Raw genomic sequence first — 20,678 nt, forward strand, 5'->3', positions numbered from 1 at the left:
TAGTCTTTAGTTAGACTAAAAGTATATCATAATCCCAGGATATGTATCTTTCTTCATGATTCCTTTCTCCTAATTATTTTAGTGAATTCATAAGAAAGCAGCCCTGTCAAGATTATTTGATTATTAAAAAGGTCTGAATGGGACTCATCAGCTAGATATTTGAGAGCATTCAATATGTAATATGGAAGAGAAAATTGATAAGGCAACTATTTTACTTTAAAAAGCCAACCAGGGATCCCTGGGTGGAGCAGCGGTTTGGCACCTGCCTTTGGCCCAGGGCGCGATCCTGGAGATCCAGGATCGAATCCCACGTCTGGCTCCCGGTGCATGGAGCCTGCTTCTCCCTCTGCCTGTGTCTCTGCCTCTCTCTCTCTCACTGTGTGCCTATCATGAATAAATAAAAATTAAAAAAAAAAAAAAGAAAAAAGAAAATATAGCTTTAAAAAAAAAAAAAAAGCCAACCAAGACCAAAACCAATGCTTTCATGACTTCCTATTAATATCAACTGTTTTACTTCTGTTAAATCTGTGGCTGCCACAGTTTTACCATACTTGGGAAATAATAGAAAATTAAAAAGGAAACTATCTTCCCTTTTAAGATAGTTCCTTTTTTAAAAAAAGTTTCTATTCCAGTAATAAACATACATTGCTTATTAAAGATCATCTCATATGCTGTTTTCTACATTTTGTTGATTTAAACATCCAACTTTATTGTTCCTTTAAAAAATAAATAAATAAAACACCCCACTCAAGGATTCAGCAAGCCTCTTTCCTTGTTCCTTATCTGATGCATCAGCGCTGTTCACTACTCTTTCTCTCTCTCTCTCTCTTACTCTCAAGGTCCATTTCACCTCAGCCTGGGCTTATTTCTCCGTGTAAATGAAAGCATAACTCCTCAACAGCAAGCGACTTCTGAAGGGAAATTCTCTCCTTTCATTTAGATAACAGAGGGAGTTGGTTGGACAAGCTTCTCTCTTTTGATGCTAAGAGGATTAGATGGGTCCTTTCAAGTGAAACAGATTCATTAGCTCTGTGAAGCATTAAGACCAGAAACTCATGTGTACTGTGTGTATTTAACCTGTGAATGGGGTTTGTGAGCATTAACTTTAAATCGTCTGTGGGTATTGGGGGAGAGACAGAACTTGATCATGACCAAGTGACATCCTGCAACTCTATAATTGAAAAAGATGATAGTTCTTCTGCCTTAATCTCCACCAAATCTTTCACCTACATCTCTAACATAAAAAAATCATGTTTCTTTTTTACTTGTATTCCTTCCTCTGAATAATTCTGGGTATAGTTTTTCAGTAAATGTGCAGAGGCCAGAAGACACTGAGCTGGAAGATCTAAAGGAAGGAACGGTGAGTGGTCCTCGAGCCAGACATTCTCATGGTTTCTCCCACAGGAAGCAATTTCTTTCCATCTTCTGGTGCCTGATAGGCCGTTAATAGGGGACAAAATGTTCTGGTTCTTAACTTGAGATAAAGAATGGAGCTGGGGCTGTTTAGAAAGCCCGTGTTAGAGGGCCAGGCAGAAAGGGGAGTTGGTTAAGTGTTCTGAGCAGGGACATTAGAAAATTCAGGGGGAGGAGGAAGCAAAAAAGGAGCAAAAGCATCAAGAACACTTTAAGTGGGCCTGTTAAAAAAGTCTATGCAGAGAGATAAACATGGCAAGATGGTGATGGTTGTTGAATCTATGTAGCAGGCATACAGACTTTCATAGTATTGGTCTTTCAGTCTTCATGTATACACAAGTTTCCAAAATAAATAGGATGTGAGAAATCTGTGAATAGGGAATGTATGTTTGAAATTTTTCTTGCAGGAAGTTTCTTGCAGGAAGTTTCATATTCTTCACAGCTGATACAGCACAGGCTGGAACTCCTGCTATGCCAGCTTCAGACTTCTTCAGGGATCAGTGTAAGACACAATCTCATTCATGTCGGTGTCCAATACCATTCCCCCCAGCACCATTTCTGCAAAATACTGTCGACCTTGTCTACAGGGAGAATTAAATCCAAGTATTTTCAAAAATACTTGTCAAATGTTTTGAGAATACCTGGATTAGATCTAAAATGCCAACTTCAAAAATAAAAATAAAAAAATAAAATGCCAACTTCATTCTCTGGAGAATCCCCGTGGAAGACAAAATATAATGCTGTGTGCAATGTCCATAAGTGAATTTGTTGTCAGATCCTCCAATTAATAACCCTCCTTCTAGGAGGATTACAAACATTTCACCTTTCTTAGATACCAAATGCAAAATCTCCCCAACGGTTTGCTGTTGTGGGTCTTCACTGTAGGGCAGGTAGAATGTGGAGAGCCACTGCTTCCCCAGGTTGTTGAAAATGAGGATCGCCCTGATCACTACTGGGCCTGGCAAGGCTGACTGGTGGATGCCGAGGGCCAGGCTGGGGCATCCTTTTCCTACTTGGATTTTTTAGTTGTCTTTTTGTTTGTGGTTGCCATTGGTTTTGTTTGTTTATTTCTTTTGGAAACTTCGAAATAAACATGACAATAGAGATAATGAACGGGTACAGAAGGGAAAAGAATGGGTATCATGAAGCACCATCTACATCATCCACTTTCTACAATTACCAACATTTCCTGGGCTGTTCCGTGTATTCCCCACACTCTATTTTTTCTTTTTCTGGAGTATTTTAAAATAAATCAAGATAGATGTCATATCATCTCACTTATAAGCAGAGGAATACTTTCTAAAGATCCAGGCTTTTTCTTTTTTTTTTTTTTTCCTCTTTCTTTTTTTAAAATATGCCAACAGTGTTATCATCATACCTAATAAAATTTATAGTGATTCCTTAATAGCATATATTTTGGAGTAAAGTATTAAGCTCCAACAATTCTAAGAATAATTTTGGGTAATTTTCTTCTATTTTTAATTCTTTTAAAAATTGAACTAATATAATGTTGGATAAATAAATATCTGTATTTGCTATGGACTAAATGTTTGCATTCCCCTCCACCCAAATTCATGTGTTGAAACCTAACCTCCAAAGTGATGGTATTTGGAGGTATGGCCTTTGGGAGATGATTAGGTCATGAGGGTGATTAGTGCCCTTATAAATAGACCCCAGAGGCTCTGTCGGTAAAGCATGTGACTCTGGATCTCAGGGTCATGTCTGAGCCCAATATTGGGTATAGAACTTACTCTTTTTTTTTTTTTTTAATAGATGAATACTTTAAAAAAAAATTATTTTTAGTGATCTCTCCACTTAGTGTGGGGCCCAAACTCACAACCCCAAGATCAAGAGTCACATGCTCTTCCAATGAAGCCTGCTACTCCCCCCTCCCATTACTCTAAAACAACAAGTCATCCCAGAGAGCTCCCTTGTCCCTTCCACCATAGGAGGACGCACATGAATTAGGAAGCAGGTCCTCACCAGGCACTGAATCAGTCCACACCCTGATCTTGAGCTTCCAGCCCCCCAAGTCTATGAGAAATAAAATTTTGTTGTTTATGCGCCACCCAGCCTACGGCAGTCTATTACAGCAGTCTGCAAACAGTAAGACAATACTTCTGCAAAGGCATTTAAGAAATTGAAGTTCATGTTTTCCTAGCTGGTTTAGTCCATAGAGTATATGACTCTTGATATCAGAGTTGTAAGTTCAAGCTCCATGTAGGGGGTAGAGATTACTTAAAAACATAATCTTTAGGGGTGCCTCAGTGGCACCATTGGTTAAGCATCTGGCTCTTGATTTCGGTGCATGTGGCAATCTCATGGTTGTGGGATTGAGCCTCATGTCAGGCTCCATGTTCGGCACTTCATGAGAGTCTGCTTGGGACTCTCTCTCCATCTCTCTGCGCCTCTTGCTTGTGCACATGTGTGCACTCTCTCTCTCTGAGATGAATAAATCTTGTATATATATATATATATATATATATATATATAATCTTAAAGGAAATTGAAGATCAACAGAACTATTGTGATAAAAGATAAATAACAGCACTAGTGCTCAGAAAAAAACAAACAAGGAAGAATTTTACATAAAATCTCAAAAAATATTTGACATGACTATTGCCAAAAGTATGATAAAAACAAGTATTCTCATAGCTTATTAGTGGGTATGTGAATTGGTTAGCATACTAGGCAGATGGCACTTTAGAAGGGTAACTGAAGGAAGTTTGATGAAAGGATTATTTATAGATGTGCCCAGAGTTGAGGGAAACTACAAGGGTTGGTGAAGTACCCAAGGCCCTGCAGGAAGTGGTTGCCTTGGGGCCTCATGCAGCCAGGGGAGGGAGCATCCACTGAAATGCACTGGGAGTGAGAGGAGAAGGGGGGTGGAGCCGCCCAATGAGCTTTTGGAAGAGGAATGCAGCCACTGCCAACCACAAGCCTGGGGCTCCTTCTTCCCACCCTCCCATCCTGCGCCAGTGTGTCTCACAGGGAACTGACTGGAAGCCAGTGGGTAAAGACAGGGTCTGATACAGTTTTATAGAGGCTGGCCTCTGAAGAGCAGAGTGGAGAGAGCTGATGTATCTCCATACAGAGGGGCAAGCAGACTATCCAACATGGAGACAAGGTGACGTTATCTATCAGTTTTACCTGAACACCTCTGGATCTAGCAATTTGACTTCTGAGAACTCACCCTACAGAAAATCTCCAATGCAAATCAAGCTGGAAAATGAAAAATAGGAGTATTTTGTATTTGTCGAGGAGTATTTTGTATTTACTGTGTATGAGGGACCAAGCAAGGCATTTTACACTTAATCCTCACAAGAACCCATGAGTTTGGCACTAATACTATGGGCATTTTACACTAAAGGAAATTACAGTTGAGTAAAGCTAACACAGGGCCAGAGAGTTCATAAGTGACAATAATGGGACTTTAATTAAGTCTTTAACGCAATCTGTCTGACCCCAGTGTTGAAGCTGTGAGTAAATCTACAGCGGCACTGTCTGTAAAAACAAAAGCCTGAAGTACAGCCTAAATGATGCAATTTCGGTCCAAGGTGAATCAATTATGGTACATCTACACAATGAAATACTATGCAGCTTAAAAAAAGAATGGACTTGGGGCACCTGGGTGGCTCAGTGGTTGAGCATCTGCTTTGGCTCAGGTCATGATCCCAGGATCCTGGGACTGAGTTCCACATTAGGCTCCCCATAGGGAGCCTGCTTCTCCTCTGCCTGTGCCTCTGCCTCTGTGTCTCTCATGAATAAACTTAAAAAATTAAAAAAAAAAAAAAGAATGGAGCAGATCTATATGTGCTGCTATGGAAAGTTACGCAGTATGTGGGGGGAGAAACAAAGGTACAGAACACTGTGCCAATTTGTACATAAAAATGAAAGGCACACAAGAAGCTGAACAAGGGTTATCTTCCAGTTATAAGAACTGGTAATTCAGGGAGAATTTTTCAGCGTATACCTTTTAGTCCTGCATTTTAACATATCTATTTTAATATATATATTACTTTTCAATAAATATGTGATTTTAATATATTATTTTCCAATAAATACATGATTGAATAAAAAGTCACACATCACACATGCAAATGTACATAAAGTTTCCAAAAGAATATTAGCAGGTAACATTAGTAGAGCACTAATCTAAATGTTTTAAGGTTTTATATATTTATTTGACAGAGAGTGAGTGCACACAAGCAGGGGGAGGGGCAGAGGGAGAGGGAGAAGCAGACCCCATGCTAAGCAGGGACCCCCCCCCCAACAACATGGGACTCGATCCCAGAACCCCGGGATCATGACCTGAGTCAAAGGCAGATACTTAACTGACTGAGCCACCCGGGTACCCCTAATCTAAAGATTTTTTTTTTTAAGATTTTATTTATTTGTTTATGAGAGACACAGGGGGAGAGAGAGGCAGAGAGATACAGGCAGAAGGAAAAGCAGGCTCCATGCAGGAATCCCGGGTTTCCAGGATCAGGCCCTGGGCTAAAGGTGGCAGTAACTGCTGAGTCACTCGGGCTGCCCTAAAGATTTTTATAAGTATTATCTCTAAATATGCAAGAGAACCATATTAAGTGGGTATTGCTATTATCCTCATTTTTAAAATGGAGGAAGAGAGGACTGTGGATACGAAGAGATTAAATAATTTGTCCAAGGTTACCCAAGGTAGCAGAGCTAGTATCTGAACACTAGTTGAGAGTCTAGCTTGAGAGCCAAGGCTTCTAAATAAGTTCTTAATGAATATTTTGGTTTCTGATACTTTGTCTTAACACAGTATTAGCTTTTTCCAACAATTACACTGTAGAGCTAGTTCATTTTAATGTATAGGCAATCAGGTGCACCTAGACGGCTCAGTTGGTTAAGTGTCTGTCTTTAGTTCAGGTCATGATCCTGCGATCCTGGGATAGAGCCCTGTGTTTGGCTTCCTGATCAGTGAGGAGTCTGCTACTCTCTCTGCCCCTGCCTTTCTACTCATGCGTTGTCTTTCCCTTTCTGTCTCTCTCAAATAAATAAAATATTAGAAAAAAAAAGTAGTGCATAAGCAATCAAAATTTCCAAGTTTTTTGTTTGTTTTATGATTACCAAGCCTAGTCTCCTTGTATTTGTACAAAAATCTTTTTACACATTGGCACAGGAGGTGTGCTTATCAGATTTAAAAATTATCCACAGAGCCACTAAACTGGACAGTGAGTGATGGGCTGATCTCTGTGAGACACCACCTGGACAAGTTGACTCTGATATACTAATAATACAGTGTGTGTGGTTTAAAGGGGTGATTAATCTGTCCACATTTCTTTATCATGGCCACAAGATGACATACTAGGCTTTCCTCATCATTTTGCTGGAATCACTGGTTTTATTCCACTGATTTAGCACTATAATTGTACTTCCATCACTACCCTCTCCCTTTTTTTTAGAAGAGTCTGGATTGAAAGGACTTGTTTACAGAACACAAGGGGGCTTCCTTTTCTTTTTAATAATAAATTTATTTTTTATTGGTGTTAAATTTGCCAACATACAGAATAACACCCAGTGCTCATCCCATCAAGTGCCCCCCTCAGTGCCCGTCACCCAGTCACCCCCACCCCCCGCCCTCCTCCCCTTCCACCACCCCTAGTTCGTTTCCCAGAGTTAGGAGTCTTCATGTTCTGTCTCACAAGGGGGCTTCCATTACCATGTCATTCTCACAGATGCAGTTTGCTCATAATTTTACCAACAATTTGATTTTCAAATTTACTAGTTCCTATTTTGAGAATTAAACTTCCTCCTCCTTTTTTCCCTCAAAATTTGAGATTTGTTTCTTTGCCCAGTCTTTTAGACTCACAGCACATGGGCCAGTTCCTACATTATCCTATTTTGTCTAGTTCTGGACACTTCATTTTAAACACCTGCGGTGGTATCATTTGATGCTCTTACACATTCTTTTGGGCTTCAGTTCTTTGTTAAAACGTTGCAGGCTACTGTAAACATTGCTTTACGAAGGAGGAGAAGAAAAATAATTGGCTATTTTCCTTGCTTATTGCTCTCTTGGCATTTATGCTAATTTCATCAAAGCAGCAGAGATTCCTGTTCTTCCTGTTTCTTTTTAAATCCCAATATGCTTCAGCCCTTTTCCTCAAGGTGGGGTGGGAAACTGGACAAAGTCTCCCTTTTGTCACCTCCATCCTGTTGCCCTCCTAGAGGAGCAGCCATGAATCTGCCTGGATCCAGGTCAGTGGCTGGGATACTCTGCTTGTGGGAGGGGCACTAAAGGGCACTACTCTTCTCCTCCTGGCTATAGTGGTAGCTGGGACAGTTGCTATTTTTCTCTTCTCTGTTTACATAAAACCTCAAGCAGGGGTGCCTGGGTGGCTGTCAGTTAAAGCGTTCAACTCTTGATATTGGCTCAGGTCATGATCTCAGGATTGTGAGATGAGCCCTGCATTGGGCTCTGCACTGAGCATGGAACTGCTTAAAATCCTCTCCCTTTTCAGGGCACCTGGGTGGCTCAGTAGGTTAAGCATCTGCCTTCGGCTTAGGTCATGATCTTGGGGACCTGGGATCAAGGCCCATATGAGGCTCCCTACTTATCAGGGAGTCTGCTTCTTCCTCTCCCTGTGCCACCTCACGCCCCCCACACTTGTGCATGCATGTGCTCTCTCTTTCTCTCACTGGAATAAATAAGTGAAATCTTAAAAAAAAATAAAATTCTCTTCCTTTCCCTCCCCACCCTCTAAAAAAATAAAATAAAAAATAAAACCTCGGGTGGTCTCAGTTCGTTCTTGGCAGAAAGATTTAGGTCCTGAGTGTACATTGTGTCCTGCGGCCTGGTTTACCAGAGCTACAAAGGCAGTCACAGGAATCCACTTAGAGATGAAGGGGAAGCCGGGAGAGGCTTCTGTACACTGCTGCCTCTTACACATCTCAAAGGAAGCAGCAATGGTTGGCCTGAAGCAGGGTCTGGATATCCTGAGTGCAATTCCAGTACCTGCTTCCTGAGTCTACACCTGAACTTGCTCAGAACAGCCCTGTGCTTGGTTTTTATTTTTATTTTTTAAAAGATTTTATTTATTTATTCATGAGACACACAGAGGGAGAGGAAGAGACATAGGTAGTACTCCATCCCAGGACCCGGAGATCACAACCTGAGCCAAAGGCAGATGCTCAACCACTGAGCCACCCAGGCATCCCAGTGCTTGCTTGGTTTTTATACTTCCCTTACCATCTTGAAATTATGAGCAGTTTTTTCTTTTTTTAACACAAGGGCTCTCCTGTTCATCTGGCACTGGACCTGCCCCAATGACGCAGCCAGGCCTGATCTACCTGTTACTGCTTCTATGGGGGAGGAAATAACTCTGTGGTGGGTTTCATAGAGGCTGTGGAGGTTCTTGCTTAGAGGGCATTCGGCCGTTTTGAGGAAGGTACGCTGCCTTTCATCTTTCTTCCAAACCTTTTAAAATCCCGCACTTCTGAGAAAACTCTGCTCACACTGGTCCTTCAGATGCCTGCCTCCCTCTTCTCTTCATTTTCACAGACACACACCATTTTGACTGGAGCTTGCTTTTCTGATTTTCTTAAACACTCTAGAGTCTTGAATCCAACACAAATATGGTTGGTGATCTATTTTGGTTCTTTTCATTGAATTTCTTTTTCAATCTATTTTCCATAAGTCTATTTCAAATCTTAACCCATAAATTCCCCAGAGGAAAAAAAAAAGTTGCATTAGCAAATCTGCAGCACAAATAAGGCATCCTCTAACTTCCCCTGCTTCTCCTTTCCATGGACAGGAGTGGCTTTAGCACTTCTTATATGCCTATTCCTATGTACCTTGCTCACCCACAACTCTTTTTTTCACTCTGGTAGGGAGAAAGTGATTCTTATACATACCCATTTCAAAATTATTTATCAAGTTTCTTTTTTTTTTTAAGGCTTTATTTATTTATTCATGAGAGAAGAAAGGCGTGCAGAGACACAGGCAGAGGGAGAAGCAGGCCCCATGCAGGGAGCCCACCGAGGGACTGGATCCCGGGTCTCCAGGATCACGCCCTGGGCTGAAGGCCACGCTAAACCGCTGAGCCACCCGGGCTGCCCATTTATCAAGTTTCTTGCAAGAAAATAGCCTTTCTTGGGAGGGTGGAAAGTAACTTTGCTATCTCTGATAGATAGATTCCTTGGGTTTTTTTTTCTTTAGTCTAAGAATGTGCCAACTATCTAGAGTAAAGGTCAGCAAAACATGGTCATCAGGCCAAATTCAGCCCATGGCCTGTTTTGTCTTGCCTGAGAACTAAGAACAGTTTTTATTTTTTTAGGGTGGTAAACACACACACACACACACACACACACACACACGCACACACACAGTGTGCAATAAAGGAAACCTAAAATATTTACTATCTGTCCCTGTAAAGAAAAAAGTCTCCCAACTCTGGATTTAGAGAACTGTAACAATCTGCTCTCCCTTCCCACTGAAGTCAACAGAAAAAGTTACTCTAAGCTTTGGCAAAAGCAGTCTTCAAACTCCACTGGGTCCTGAATCCTGTGTTTTCTTTCTGTTCTCTCTCCGCAGCAGCTGTTTCTAAGCATGTCTACTGTGCCTAAGAGCATTACACTGGGCTCTATGCTCTTGGCAAGCCCTCAGACCTTTCTGAGGAAAGTATTCCCAAACACAAGCTTTCTACATAAAATATCTGTGGTTTGTGCCCTTCACCAGAAGCCAACCCTGCTGCCCGGGCAGCAGTCCAAGGCAGCCAGGGTAGAGGGAGGGAGAACCTCCCTTCAAAGAGGACAGTACAGTGGCACCCTGCCCAGTGGGGACGCTCCTGCTGGGGAATACTAGTAGACCCCCCCACCCCCAATAAGGCACTCTCTTTTAGGACCTACAGATACTTAGGTGTACTCAAAAAAGAGAAGCCTCAAAAACTCAGGTTATTTGGGGGCACCTGGCTGGCTCAGTCGGTGGAGCATGCAACTCTTGATCTCAGGGTCATAAGTTCAAACTCAACATTGGGAGGGAGAGATCACTTAAAAAAAATTAAAAGGACACCTGAGTGGCTCAGTGGTTAAGCGTGGCTCAGTGGTTAAGCGTCTGCCTTTGGCTCAGGTGGTGATCCTGGGTCCTGGGATCAAGTCCTACATTGGGCTCCCCACAGGGAGCCTGCTTCTCCCTTTGCCTATGTCTCTGCCTCTCTCTGTGTCTCCTGTGAATAAAAAAATAAAATCTTAAAAAAAATTAAAATTAAAAAATAAAACCCCTCAGGTTATTCATTCAGTTCTCAGAGGACTGTTGGTAATCTTGGCTTTGGAAGTACTTCAACCCAGAGTGACTGATCAGCTGCTGAGGGGGCGCTCCTATAGCATTTCTGGGCCCTGTGCCTCCATGCAATGTACTCCCATGTCTCTTTCTTGCAGTGTATGCAAGCCTTAATAAATGCAACATCCACTGCAGTTGCGAGCCTGCATCAGTTTCCCCTTGCTCCAGGTGGTCTTACTCCTGCTACCCTCACCTGCCCCTTGCTAAGCCTCTTTCTCAGCCTTTCCTTCTGCCACGGGGAGCATTTCTGTGTGGCCAACCTAGGGGAATGGGGCGGTGTAGCGTTATAACACAGCCCTCATGCCTGCACCTGGTGGACTGCATAGCTGGTCTTCTAACCACCATCATGAGCTGGCAATTCTAAACAACATCAGATAAAATACTCCTTCCTGAAAACAATCTTTTGCTGGTCAGTTCTAAACACTGTAGCAGTTACTGTTGGTTTTCCTAAAATAAAACTTGAGCACTTTTTATTATTCCATTAATAAACATTATACTCTTCACGCGGGTATTCAGAGACCTCCGGGTTATGTGCTTGGCATCCCACACACCCAGCCTCAGCCACACACAGCTGGTTTGGGGAGTACGTGTCCAGTGGAATCAGTGCAGTTCACTTTGGGTACAGCTCCTGTCTCCAGTCCCTGGCGTACTGTATTTTTGCTTTTAAATACTAGATTAAGGGGCACCTGGGTTGCTCAGTCAGTCAAGAATCTGCCTTTGGCTTGGGTCATGAACCCAGGGTCTGGGATGGGGCCCCACATTGGGCTCCCTGCTCAGCGGGGAGCCTGCTTCTTCCTTTACCCCTCCCCCTGCTTGTGTTCTCTGTCAAGTAAATAAAAAAAAAAAATCTTTAAAAAAAAATACTAGATTGAGAAAAAAATGATAGCACAGTCATTATACATATAGGTAGAGAAACAGAACTTGAGTCACTTTAATTCTGTCATATTTTGAGACCACCTGGAATTCTTATCTGTGTTTAAAATTCAAAACTGTCAGTGCAAATGGAGAAGTTTTGTAAGGACAGATTTTAGTTCACACTTGAAACATTTTACTGAATTTGAGTAAAATCTTTAAAGTTGACATTTCCTTAAAAAAAAAGTTGAAACTTCTTTTTAAATTAATTGTTTAAGGATCAGTGGTTGCCAAGGGTTGTAGAAAGGGAGGGACTTGAGAACCTATCTAATCATGGGCACCTGGGTAGCTCAGTTGGTTGAGTGCCCGACTTTTGGTTTTAGCTCAGGTCATGACCTCAGATACATGAGATCAAGGCTCGCATCAGGGTATGGAGCTGGCTTAATATTCTCTCTCTGCCCCTCCCCCACTCTTAAAAAAAAAAAACATATCCAGCAGGACCATTTAGTATTTTCCTCTAAATTGTATCTTTTGCATGCAAAACAAAAGTATCAAAGTATTACTTTCTTCCCTTTTTTGTACTGTAATTTATCAAAAATCTTTTTCTTACACAGAAAGTTCAAAACAGAAAACTTTCACTTTCTGCATTTACTTTCTGGTTGTTTTAATATTTGCCTCATTTCATGATTCCTGAAAATAACATTTGTTAAAAATGATCCACACTAAATAAACTAGTCCATCCAGACAATGGAATATTATTCAGGATGAGAAGAAATGAGTCATGAAGAGACAGGGAGGAAACTTAAATGCATATCAGTAAATGAAAGAAGCCAATCTGAAAAGGCTACATACTGTTTGATTCCAACTCTGATACTGTGGGCAAGCTCAAACCCTGGAGGCAGTAAAAGGATCAGTGGTTGTCAAGGGTTGTGGAAAGGGAGGGATGAATAGGTCGAGCACAGAGGGTTTTTAGGGCAGTGAAAATACTCTGTATGATATGATGTACACATGTCTTACACCCTGGTGCAGACCCACAGAATGTACAACACCAAGAATAAACAAAGGTTAGGCTTTGTGTGATAAAGAGGTATCAAAGTAGCCTCCTGACCTGTAACAAATGTGCCACTCCAGTGCAGGCGCAGGATGTTGACATCCTGGGGAGGCTATGCCTGTATGGAGGCAGAGGGTGTATGGGAAAATCCTATGCCTTTGGCTCAAGTTTGCTGTGAACCCAAAATTGCTCTTTAAAAAAACCCCACTCTGGGTGTTTAATGAGCTCAGTACACCCCTGGGCATCCCTCTTACAGCCCCCCATTCTTAGCTCACACACTCTCCCGCCTTCCCAGCAGTTACACTGACTTCACAGCTTTATCTGTTTCTTCCCTTGCCCCCTGCAACTTTTCCCTGGTTCCTGGCTCCTCTCTAGCAGCATTTAAACATGCCCAAACATTTCCTATCCCTTGCCAGATTCCTTTATAGAGTTTTCTGTGTTTGCTGGTTCCACAGGTTCACCTGCTACTTTACCCTCAACCTGCTGCAGTGTGATGGCGGTACCCACCCCTAAGATGCCATGCTCGCCTGGTTTCTTTTGCCTCTTGGGTTGTTCTTTTTTCTGTTGCTTACATATCAAAGGTCCTCAGACTTAGATCCTGAGATCCTTTCATCTCCTGCTCCACAATGTTCTTGAGTGATTTTATTTATTCAGAATGAGGACACTTCAATTCTGTCATATTTTGAGACTACCTGGAATTCTTATTCAAGAGGAATAAGAATATTATCTAGAGATCTAGACTCAAGACTCAAGAATATAGACTTGAGACTTGAATATATAGACTCAAGAATAAGAATCTTATCTAGAGGACACCTAGACTCAAAGAAGTAACCTAAAGTCATGTTGTATGACAGCATTAGAATGAGGGTCATGTGTAATCTAAGTCGACCGTGTGCTAGACACTGTGTTTGGCCATACAATGATAATGAGATGGTATCCCTCCCCCTCCAACTTTTGTAACCTTCATAGTCCTTCCCTTCCGTCCTCCCTTCCACCCCCCCCCCCCATTCCATTGGGCCCTTGCCTGTCTAGTTCAGGTCTCAGTTTATTTTATTTTACTTTTAAAAATATTTTATTTATGTATTCATGAGAGACACAGAGAGAGGCAAAGACAAAGGCAGAGAGAGAAGCAGGCTCCATGCAGGGAGCCCGATGTGGGACTTAATCCCGGGACTCCAGGATCACACCCTGGGCCGAAGGCAGGCGCTCAGCCACCCAGGCATCCAAGGTCTCAGTTTAAAATGTCCCTTCAGGGCACTTGGGTGGCTCAATCTGTTAAGCGTCTGCCTTTGGCTCAGGTCATGATCTCAGGGTCCTGGGATCAAGCCCTGCATTGGGCTCCCTGGTCCATGGGGAGTCTGCTTCTCCCTGTCCCTCTGCCCTGCTTGTGTGTGTGTGCTCTCTCTTAAATAAATAAAATCTTTTAAATCTTTTTTTAAAATTTTTATTTATTCATGATAGTCATCACAGAGAGAGAGAGAGACAGGCAGAGACACAGGCAGAGGGAGAAGCAGGCTCCATGCACCGGGAGCCCGACGTGGGACTCGATCCCGAGTCTCCAGGATCGCGCCCTGGGCCAAAGGCAGGCACTAAACCGCTGCACCACCCAGGGATCCCAATAAAATCTTTTAAATAAATAAATGTCCCTTCATCTGAGAAATCTTGCCTGACTACTCTTGAGACTGGCTGTGCCTCACAGCACCCTCTACCTATTCCCATGCATTTCTTACTAGGGCTTCTAATTGTTGACTTGTCTATTTTTCCCCATTGGCATTTACGTTGCTTACAGTTTAAGACCTTTCCTCTGCTTGAGCAAGAAGAGCAGAGTGAGCCATGCTACTGGGAGCCACACCAACTCTCCTATTTTGCCAGGGCAATGGACACCAAGCTCATTGAGGGCAGCAGAACTCTGTCTACAGGCACCATCATACCCACAATACTTAGTGCAATACCTGGTATATGGTAATTACTCAGAAATTGTTTGCTCTTTGAAGAATGAGTGGAAAAAAAGAATGAATGAGCCACTTGACTTTATGCTAAATGTTGGAACAGAACTTTGAGAAATGTCCTATTTCTTGGGCAGAGAAAAGATCACAGAGGAGGAGGGCTATTCTGTTGGGAGGTGGATTAATGGACTAGCCGACTTCTGGAGGTTCCTACGGATCCAGTGATTCTGGTTTTGGAAATAGGATTTATTCATCCTTGTTACTAACATTTTGAAGAATGTTACTTCGCAGAGATATTAATGAAAGTATAGTTTGCTCAATAGGTGAGAAAATCAATATTGTATAATAGCTTGTTAGATGCAGAAGTCTTTCAAATTTAAGTTCGGCTTTTAATCACGTTGGATAGTATTGCCACCTAGTGGGGAATATAAAAATTATTCCTGGAACTACATACCGAGACTACTGGGTAAATTATTGTGGATAAGGTTATTAATGTTCTGAAACTGAACCTAAACAGGCTATTTCAAGAAGAATTCTGTTGGCCTGGTATTTGCTGTAACTCAGGTGATCTGACTGACCTGCTGATCACAAGGTCAACTGAAATTTCTAATAAGGAAAGTTCAACATTTCTTTGAAACTTTGTCCTTAAAATACATTCCACTAAGAGTGTGCACAGAAAAAAAAAAAAGAGAATACTATAGTCAATATTGTATCCAAAATGTACTTGAATTAATTCTTTTCTCTATTACCCACCGAATACACAGGATTGCTTTAGGGTTTGCTTTTGTTCACGCATTTTCATTTACTTTTTCCAACATTTTATTATAAAAATTTCAAACAAGCTGAAAAAATTTTACAGTGAACATCATCTACACACCCACTACCTAGAGTCTACCACTGCTTTACCACATCCATCTAAACATCCCCATATCTATCCATCTATTTTATGTTTTTGAAGCATTTCAAAATAAACTGCAGATATTGGCTCATTTCCCTCTAAATACTTCAATGTCCATTATCATTAACAAGTTTTTATTTATGTTTTCCTTTTTTTTTAATTTTTTTTTTTTTTTTTTATTTATCTATGATAGTCACACACACAGAGAGAGAGAGGCAGAGACACAGGCAGAGGGAGAAGCAGGCTCCATGCACCGGGAGCCCGACGTGGGATTCGATCCTGGGTCTCCAGGATCGCGCCCTGGGCCAAAGGCAGGCGCCAAACGGCTGCGCCACCCAGGGATCCCTATTTATGTTTTCCATTTATGAAATACATCATTCAAAAGTAAAGAAGTAGATCCTCAAAAGTCTCACTCCTATCCTGTTCTCACTCCCATTAAATAACTACATTCCATTTTCATTCATTCCTGATTGAGCCTCTCTGTTTCTTTTTTATGAATATATAAGTACAGACATATATTCTCAATACTTTCTTCACTAAGGGTAGGATGCTACATATACTCTCTCATTCCACTCTTTTCACTTAATGGCATATCCTGAGAATTCTCCATTTCAGAGAACTTCCTAATTCTTTGTTTATGGCATCATAGTACTACATTGCATAGCTAAATTGTAATATTTTCAACCCACCTTCTATGTACTATGCAATTTACATGCCTTTCCAATCATTAGGCATCATAGATCATGTCATAATGAAAAGCCCTGCACACGTTATCTTAAATTTATGGTGGCAAACCTTCAGAGTAAACCCCCAGAAGTGGAATTGCTAGGTTCAAAGTCAATGTGCATATGGACAGGGCAGCAATGAATTGGTACAAACAGCCAATTAATACAGGGCTTTTACATTCTGCACTCCCACTAGCCATGTATGAGAATACTTGCTCCCTCCCAGCCTTGCCTAGTGTTTCATTAGTATTCTGTTTCCTGTAGCAAATTATCACACTCTTATCAGCTTAAAACCAAACACATTTATTATCTCATAGTTACTACGTGTCAGCAGTCTGAGCACAGCTTAGTTGGGCCCTGTGTTCATGGTCTTACAAGGCTGTATATGATGTGTTAATAGGGCTGTGTTCTCATTTGGAGGCTCCAGGGAGGACAACTCTGACTCTGAGCCTCTTCAGGTTCTCGGCAGAATTTATCTCTTTGGGGCTATAGAACTCATGGTGGCTGGTTTCTTCAAGGCCAGTAGGGGATGGTTTCAGCCCTCAAGAAAGGTTGAAGCCTTCTGTAGAAGGGCACCCTACTAGTAAGTCAGGGCCACCAGGATAATATCCCTTTTGATTAATGTAAAGCCAACTGATTGGGACCTTAATTACATACAGAAAATCTACCTGCCTTTGCCATATACAATAACCTATTCAAGGGCATAACTCCAAAGATCAGATATCATGGGGGACTGTTTTAGAATTTTGCTTACTGGAAGTACCATAGTCAAGCTTTTGAATATTTGCCAATCTGGGGCACCTGGATGGCTCAGTGGTTGAGTGTCTGCCTTTGGCTCAAGTAATGATCCTAGGGTCCTGGGATTGAGTCCAACATTGGACTCCCCACAGGGAACCCGCTTCTCCTTCTATGTCTCTGCCTCTCATGAATAAATACTAATAAAAAAAAAAGAATATTTGCCAATCGGCTTGGTGAGAAAGTTTCTCAGTACTTTCATTTGTAGATCTCTTTTTTATGAGTGAGGTTGAGTGTTGTTTCAAACATTTAAGAATCATTTGTATATCTTCTTCCCTGAACTCTCTCTTCCTGTCTTTTGTCCTTTTTCCCCAATGAGTTGGTGGTTTTATTCCCTTCAGTGTTTTCAGAGCTCTTTATTAATTAGGGAAATTAGGACTTTATCTGCAAAATATATTGCATACATTTTCTCTCAGCTCATCATTTGCCTTTTGTCTCTGCTTATGGAAATCATCTGGTTTTTAAGATGCTGAAAAAAATTTCAATTTTTCTTTTTTTTTTTTTTTAAGATTTTATTTATTTATTCATGATAGTCACACAGAGAGAGACAGAGAGGCAGAGACACAGGCAGAGGGAGAAGCAGGCTCCATGCAGGAAGCCCGTCGTGGGATTCGATCCCGGGTCTCCAGGATCACGCCCCCGGCCAAAGGCAGGTGCCAAACCACTGCGCCACCCAGGGATCCCTCAATTTTTCTAATCAATGTGTAGGCTACTATGATCTAGGCTAAGTAAAACATACCTAAAGGCCCACATATAGCACATGGGCACCATCCACACCATCCTGCCTTTTAATTCTGCACCAAAAGTATCCTCTAAAGACAGTTGACATATATACATATACTATATATACACACATACTACGTAATTTTTAATATCACTTGAGCCATTAATTTTGAACCTCCATTAGTAATATGTTTCACTATATCACATCCCTTAGCTATGCTTCTACTACATCAAATGGTTTGTCAAAAAATAAATTGGGGGACACTCAGTGGTTGAGTGTCTGCCTTTGGCTCAAGTAATGATCCTAGGGTCCTGGGATTGAGTCCCACATAGGGCTCCCCACAGAGAGCCTTCTCCTCCCTCTGCCTATGTCTCTGCCTCTCTGTTTTTCATGAATAATAAAATCTTTAAAAATAAATAAAATACAATAAAAAATAAATTGGTGGAAAAATGTGTGGTTGCCAAGGTTTTTTTTTTTAAGATTTTATTTATTTATTCATAGAGACAGAGAGAGGGAGAGGCAGAGACACAGGCAGAGGGAGAAGCAGGCATCATACAGACAGCCTGATGTGGGACTGGATCCAGGGTCTCCAGGATCAGGCCCTGGGCTGCAGGCGGCGCTAAACCACTGTGCCACTGGGGCTGCCATGCCAAGGTTTTTATAGCCAAATATTTTCCAGTATTTCCACTTCCTCACTCCTTGTTTAATCCTTTTTAAGTTACTACTCTTAAAAAATTTATTATTGAATGTTTCAAACATATAGAAAAGTAGAGGGGATAGAATAATAAATTCTCAGGTATTCATTCATGTATGCTAACCTCAATGGTTATCAACACAAGGCCACTACTATTTTATTTATACCAATGGCTCTCATTGTGGGTGATTTTCCCCACAGGAGTATTTGTCAGTATCTGTATTTTTTTTTAAGATTTCTTTTATTTTTAAGTAATCTTTACACCCAACATGGGGCTCAAACTCACAATCTTGAGGTCAAGAGTTGTATGTTATACTGACTGAGACTGCGAGGCCCCACTCAATGTCTGTATTTTTGTTCATCACAACTGAGGAGCAGTCCTGGCAGCTAGTGGATAGACACCAGGGATGCTGCAAAGGTCAGCCCCCCACAACAAAGAGTTATCTGGCCCAAAATGTCAATCATACCCATGTTAAGAAAATCTTATATTTTTACCCTTCCTTCTGAATTGATTTATGTCAAGTATCAGATATACCATTAATCTATAAATAGTATTTATAGGTTAAAAACCATTAGAGTAAAAACCACAATACCATTATTATTTTTTGTTTTTATTTAATTTGTTTTTATTGAAGTTCGATTTGCCAACATATAGTATAACACCCAGTGCTCATCCCATCAAGTGCCCTCCTCAGTGCCGGTCACCCAGTTACCCCAACCCCCCACCCGCCTCCCCTTCCACAACTCTTTGTTTGTTTCCTAGAGTTAGGAGTCTCTCGTGGTTTATCTCCCTAATTTTTCCACCCAGTTCCCTCCTTTCCTTTATAATCCCTTTCACTATTTCTTATATTCCCTGTATGAGTGAAACCATATGATGATTGTCCTTCTCCGACTGACTTACTTCACTCAGCATGATACCCTCCAGTTCCATCCACGTCGAAGCAAATGGTGGGTATTTGTCCTTTCTCATGGCTGAGTAATATTCCATGGTATATATAGACCACATCTTCTTTATCCATTCATCTGTCAAAGGACATCGTGGCTCCTTCCATAGTTTGGCTATTGTGGACATTGCTGCCATGAAGATTGCAGTGCAGGTGTCCCAGTGTTTCACTACATCTGCAGCTTTGGGGCAAATCCCCAGCAGTGCAATTGCTGGGTCGTGGAGCAGAACTATTTTTAACTCTATGAGGAACCTCCACACAGTTTTCCAGAGTGGCTGCACCAGTTCACATTCCCACCAACAGTGCAAGAGAGTTCCTCTTTCTCTACATCCTCCCTAACATTTGTTGTTTCCTGCCTTGTTAATTTTCACCATTCTCACTGGTAGGAGGTAGTATCTCAACCACAATACCATTATTATACCTAATGTCTTAACATCATAAAATACAGTGTTCACATTTCCCTTATTACTTTTTTATAGTTGGTTAATTCAAACAAGATCCACTAAGTTTTGCATTTGTTAATATCTTTTCTTATATTCTACAAATCCTTCCTGATAGCTTTTTAACTTGCCATTTAGTGGTTGAGAAAAAAAAATCGATTATTTGTCTTGTAAAATTTCCTATACTTTGGATTTTGCTGATGGCATTCACATGGTGTTTAACATATTTCTCTATTTCCAGTACTTCCTTAAACTGGCAATAGGTTTTCAATTCAGATTCAATTTTGGAGCAAGAATACCTTTTAGGTGGTACATTTACCTTTAAAGAGATTTTCAGGAAAAAAGCTGGTGAATCTTTGTTTCTAAGTATAACCCGGTGATCTAGAAAATAAATTCTTAACTCTTGACATTCTCATGTTAGAAAATTTAGGAGCAGAGAGAGTATGAAGAGTTCATACTCTCCACCATTTTCTCATATGGCAGCCTCACCTAGGATAATGAGCGTTCTAGGGGTCCCCCAAGCCTAGAGAGTCCCACGCAACGTCCCTACTGGCAGCCCAGTGCCTAACTGAGATAACTGGAGTCTAAGATGAAGAAGGGCTTCTAATTTCCTGACAGCCTCTGGTCAATTTGGATCTAGTCTCTTGGGCATAATAATAAACTCCACTCTGCGGGGGACTGAAAGGACAATCTGATTTAAAACGAACTATTCATCCTACTCCTTAGAGGGAAAAACTTGGTGATCTTCTAAAGGAGATCAGGTGTCTTTCTCTGCAAGCACACAGGTGCACAGGTATCAACGCACCCCAAGGTCACTGGAGTGGCAACCAGTTAGCACAACAGCTGTCCTGGCAGATAATACGTAGAAGGAGATTTTGCTGAGTAAACTACATTC

At 41.4% G+C, this 20,678-nt stretch overlaps 1 pseudogene; it reads right to left on the bottom strand.

Annotated features, from left to right (window-relative positions):
• Positions 1-472: 472 nt before the first annotated feature.
• LOC111094035 lies at positions 473-2,435 on the bottom strand (annotated as a pseudogene).
• Positions 2,436-20,678: the final 18,243 nt, after the last annotated feature.

Source organism: Canis lupus, chromosome 35, assembly GCF_011100685.1.
Source record: "Canis lupus familiaris isolate Mischka breed German Shepherd chromosome 35, alternate assembly UU_Cfam_GSD_1.0, whole genome shotgun sequence".
Taxonomy (NCBI): domain Eukaryota; kingdom Metazoa; phylum Chordata; class Mammalia; order Carnivora; family Canidae; genus Canis; species Canis lupus.